General features: G+C 47.0%; 1 long non-coding RNA gene across 1 annotated transcript in view; it reads right to left on the bottom strand.

Annotated features, from left to right (window-relative positions):
- The window catches only part of LOC108444789, a 10,831-nt gene that overhangs the window by 164 nt on the left and 5,199 nt on the right, over positions 1-5,468 (bottom strand). The gene's annotated exons all lie outside the window — the stretch shown is intronic.

Below are 5,468 nucleotides of genomic sequence, written 5' to 3'. Positions count from 1 at the left end.
AGGAATGTCCTGCCAGCCATAGCCCACACCGGTACAGAGAGGGAGGGGATGTGGGTGAGGGAGAGCAAGGAGGAAGCACAAGGCTGAGCTGCTGCAAAGAAAGGCAAGCCCTGCTCCCAGCGGCTCTGCCTGTGCTACAAAATCATGCCCATCTGTTGTTCTTTCACTTGTTTACCTGAATGTTAATGGAGTCGGATATAGTGACTTCTGCAAAGGAAAAAAAAAGTGATATTTAAAAACAATAAAAAAAAAGAAACAAAGCAATTCCCCCTTGTTAGTGGATTTTTAATGATGTGTTGTCAGATCTTGTTTCCTTCCATTGCGTACCGATTTCTGCCACATCTTCCGAGGGAACAGGCTTGTCTCATTCTTGTATTCAAGCAAAATTTGGGCTGCAGGGAATACCATCCTCAGCTGGCTCTCTAGGTGCTTTCCCATGAATGTGATGCTGTTTGCTTCATGCCTTAAAACATTTGGATTGTGACACTGCATTGTTGCTCCAGATGGGGATAAAATTCTTCCTGCCTCTGGAGCTAGGATTAAGCTGATGTGACTCACTGTCAGCCCCAGGCTGGTGTACGAGGGGGAGAAACAATAGTAGAGACTAACTGGCAAAGCACAGCATGTATTTGGCAACCAGGGTGTGTGCCTTGGGACCTCAGCCTGGAATTACAGCTGGGATCTTAAACCTTCCCTGGCTAAATGCAGTCCCCTTTGTTTGCACTTCAGGTTTGAGTATGGGCATTGATGTGCTTGAAACAGATGAGCTGAATATGATACTGGGAGAGGACTGGGTAAAGCAGGCCCCTTTAAGGTTGTGTGGAGATATGGATTATCCTTGGAAAACAGCAGTCCTGCCATGTCGGAGCATGTGAGGCCACGTGGATAACCGACTGTGAGGGGAAGGGCGGATGGAGTGCTTGCAGCTTGTTTGTGCTCATATTGCACAGACAACCCTGGCTTTCACTTCTCTTTAACATTTTTCTCCAGAGGTCTGAAGGACCTGGAAAGCCACTGGAGACCTTACTGTGGAATTCCGCTGCCTAGGAATGTGACTGTGGAATCTTTGTTTTTTTCTTGTGAAACAAGATTTTTCAGGAATTAAAAATACAAGCAGGAATTTTTCTAAACTAGACCAAGCTGGGATTTTTTCCAGTGGAAATTCTTTTCCTCCTTCCTCCCAAACTGGTTTATTTTTTCTTTTTAAAACCTCCTAGAGTATTTCTAATGAGAAGTTTGGGAGGCATTTTTTTGCTTTGGCAAGCTCTGTTTCATAAGCTTCTTCTGGGCTGTTTGTTTTCTAAGTAGCAATGAGCCTAATTGTCTCATACTAAGACAGCTGTGATTAACATGCATAAATTGCTTATGCCATTCCCTAATCAGAGGTTGTCGAAGCTGTAACCAAGAGCTGCAATATTCTCACAGGAGGGAATAAACCCAGCTCTCCCATGCCAGAGCTGTTTATGGTGGAGGTTCCTGCAGAGGAAAGCACCCTCACTGCTGGATCTGGCCACACGCTCCCTCTGCCTGCCAGCTCCGCTTGCCGGGCTCAGGGATGAAGGGGGTGTTAGTGGACGCGCGGCACGTCGTTTTTTTTTCCTGCTCTGAAACACTGTTTCCTTTGCTGGGCATGACAGCATGGCCCTTCCAGGTAGGAGAGGAAAAAAGGTGCCTATTTCAACAATCTCATTCACTGTCAGGGCTGTGGTAGGGCTGGGAACTATGGCTGCACCAGTGGAATTACAGCCCCAGAGAGGAAACACCTGCCACCAGTGGGTGCTGAAGGGGAGAGGGAAACAATTACCTACCTGACCAGCTCTTGATTAGGTGGTAGACACAGGCTAGGAACCCAAGTCCCATAAGTACCACGCTGTGCACCTGAGCTAGATAGAAGCTGCATATTCTTGCCTGACCACTTCTCAGTTTCAGCCTGGGAAGCATCACATTGCCTTGCACAGGGCATAAGCTCAGCAGGAGGATGCAGAAGTGCTGTTCGGTGCAACCCCTTCAGCTGACCTCTGGCGGCCCGATGCTTTCACTTCAGTGCCCACGGACCTGGAGCAAACAGAAAACATCTCCCAGGTGCTAAAACTGCTGCATAACCGAAACCCACGTTGTTTTCACACTTGCAGACACATTAGAGGGTATATGAACTTTGCAACTACTGCAGACTGCCTGGTGTTTCTCACTGGATTTAGATGACCCAGCTCAAGTGCAAATGGTTGCAAGTAACACTTCTAATTACAGTTTAATCACACCTTTTCCTTTTTTTTCTTTTTTTTAAGTGTTTCTTGGCCCTGCTTTGCTAGGGCATTCCCTCATGCCAGAACACAGCTTTGCTGAGTACTGAGAGGTGTTGGTGTTAGGCCAGGCAAGATGGCATGCACACAACACTCTGCCTGCTGACTGCAAGCAAAGTGCTGAGATTTCCTCCAGCAAGGATTCATGCTGTTAATGCAAGGCTCAGCACTGGTTGATGGAGCTCCCAGAGGTCTTGTTGGAACAAGAGGTCTGGGGAGTTTCAGGGTTCTGTGGGACTTTTTTGTTAATGTTAACTTCAAGGCCCTCAGCTGGTTCCAGTGATCTTTTTTAGCCTTTCATTATGCATTAGTATCAGGCACTTTAGGGCAGTGATAGGAAAAAGCAGCAAGACTGGGAGAAGGGTTTTCTTAGTACAAATATTCTGTAGTTAAATCAAAATGAGCAGACACCCCCAACCGGTTTTGTTTCTTTTAAAAAATTGAAGTAATTGCAGAGAGTATTAATTTTGCTCATAAAGGACTTCAGTTCCCTCCCACACATGCAATGTTTCTAACAAAAAAAGGGGTTGTGGTGTCTCCCTGCAGGTCCTCTGTAGGCTGGCAATAACATTGTGAAGAACAGAGTTGATAAAGACCTTCATAGCCTGCCTGCATTAAAACTCACTCCATAGGAACTAATTTTATGTAGTTACCTCAGGGGAAAATAGCACCAACATGGGTAAACAGCACTGGAATAAATCTTAATCTGCTTGCAGGACCAAATGAAAGTACAAAGTAAAACAGGTAAGTGAAGCTCGATGTAGGAGAGAGGTGGTATCAAGCACTGAATTCTGAAAACCCACTCTACAGGGGATTTCAAGGCCATTTGTAGGATTTCATTCTGGCAAATGGGAGAGGACAACTCATTTATTTCCTTCAGGCTGTACCAGTCTGGCTTGGTATGACTGAGCAGAGAAGGTTGCAGTGGTCATGACTCTGCTTTTCCTTTTTGCCTGCAGAAAAATACTCTTTTCCCTCCCCACTTCCCCTCAAGAGCTCCAGCATCAGCTGCATGTGGCCACATCTGAGTAACCTCCATACTCCTTCCAGATGCAGGAGACATTGAAAAATGCATTTTATTGCTCCATCTGGCTTGCAGGATCTGGGTGGCTGCTGGGAAATGGCCTGCTGCTTTCCTATAGCTGAGAGGAGAGGGGCCAGCGGTCCCTGCCCCCAGGCACCTACCCCAGGCTCCGAGTGCAGGAGCAGCAGCAGGAGCCTGCCAGGGAGCAGCAGAAACAGTTACTGGATGGGGCCAAACGACAGATTTATTTGCAGGAAAGGAGCACAAGGCGTCTGTGGCAGGGCTGAGGCTGCTGTGCGTTTTCACATGCCACCCCCACACACAGGGACGCAATGGCTTCCTGCAGACACATGGAGCCATCTCTGCAAATGAGCAGCCCCTCAGAGCCTGCACGCTGGATACAGCCCGCTCATTTGGACGATGGCCTGTGCTGCAGCTCAGATCCACCTTCCAGCCCCCTCTTCAAGCCACCTCAGTTCAGGCCAGCAAGGGGAAAACACTTTACCATCTGTTGGTCTTCAGACTCTGACTCATTATTTTTATTTCAGCTGTCGCCAAGCAATAGTGAAAATCCCAACACACCAGCATATCCACTGCTGCAAGCTGCCTTGTCCTCAGCCACCAGAGAATGAGCAGCTCAGCCTCAGTTCTCCACAGTGTGCAGTACTAAATCTCACAGATTCACAGAACAATCTGAGTTGGAAGGGATCCACAAGGATCATTGAGTCCAACTCTTAGGTAAATGGCCTGTATGGCGATCAAAGCCACAACCTTGGTGTTACTAACACCATGCTCTAACCAGCTGAGCTAATTTCAGGGTCATGAATAAAAAACCAGGAAGGACGAAAAGAGTACATTCAGGTTCTTTAGTCATCAATACACACAGCATCCAGGCAAAAAGTGAGAACTTGGAGCCTCTGGAAATGGAGAATTGGGGCTTGTCCCTGAAGGCACCCACATCCAAAGGTGATAGAGGCAGTGGAGGTGATGTTGCCCTCTCCTGCCCCTTTGAGCCCCTGATCTAACAAAGAACCAAGGTTCAAAACAAGACAGTGCCATTGTCTGTACCAGTCTATGTACCTTGCCCGTCTCCACTCTTACAGAAATGGGACACGCCACTGCTTACTCCACATCCTTTTTCCTGCCTGCTCCTTACTATGCTCAGAGACTCTCTCTTGCTGTGTCCCCAGCACCCTAGACCATATTACACAGCACTGGCAGCCTTTACCCAGGTTTACTCTTCCTTTTGTCTGCCCATATACTGCTCGCCTCCTTTCTATTCCTGCTTCACCTACTACAAGATTCATGTTTTCCTTTCCTCCCTCCATCTGGATACCCATTTGAATGCCTCTGACCGCACTACCATATGCACATACATAAAAAAAAATAGGATCACCAAATGGGGAAACACCTCTAGAGCTGTTCTAAAACAACAGCATGACTCCAGCTAGACGGAAGACATTTGCAATAACCTCATCACTGCTGCCAAGTATATTCTGAACACAGACCTCGTGTCATAAATTACTGTAATTAGCAACACTCCAGCAGGCAAAAGTACGTATTTAAAAACTGAGGATGCATATGAAGTGGCTGCAGTTTATATTACGGGTGAGTCACAGTGAGGCCCAGCTTGAAGGGAGCCAGTGAAGCCTCTGCAGCCACAACATTGTCTGGCACAACCCCCCAGCACAGCAAACCATTTTTCCTAAACATAGGGAAAACAAGCTGAATACTGAAGCCTCTTGGGAAATGTATTTGCGCTGAAAATTTGAACTTTTTGCTGAAATAAGGGGAAAAAACCAAAAATCGAGCCTCTTTGGCCAGCGCAAATAAAACATTTTCAGAGCTCCACTTCTTGACACACGCGCAAAAAATGTTCTTCTGGGGCGGAAAATGGAAACTTTTTTTTTTTTTTTTTTGGATGGATGGATAGTAGTTTTATGCCTCAAGCGACTTGGGGCTTTCCGGTTTGAGAATAAACACGTAAGGAGAGAAAAAAAAAGGACCAAAACAAAACAAAAAACCAAAAATCTTCGGATGTGTTCGTGGTGGCCACGCCGTGCTTTTCCGATGAGAACAAAAGCTGTGACACGGGTCTTTTTCCCAGACTGCGACTGCGGAGGGCGGCGGCGGTGCGGTGCCTG

The sequence above is a fragment of the Corvus brachyrhynchos genome, unplaced genomic scaffold, assembly GCF_000691975.1.
Source record: "Corvus brachyrhynchos isolate BGI_N302 unplaced genomic scaffold, ASM69197v1 scaffold62, whole genome shotgun sequence".
Classification (NCBI taxonomy): domain Eukaryota; kingdom Metazoa; phylum Chordata; class Aves; order Passeriformes; family Corvidae; genus Corvus; species Corvus brachyrhynchos.
The sequence above is the reverse complement of the archived record's forward strand: the minus strand, read 5'-3'. Positions and strand labels throughout refer to the sequence as shown.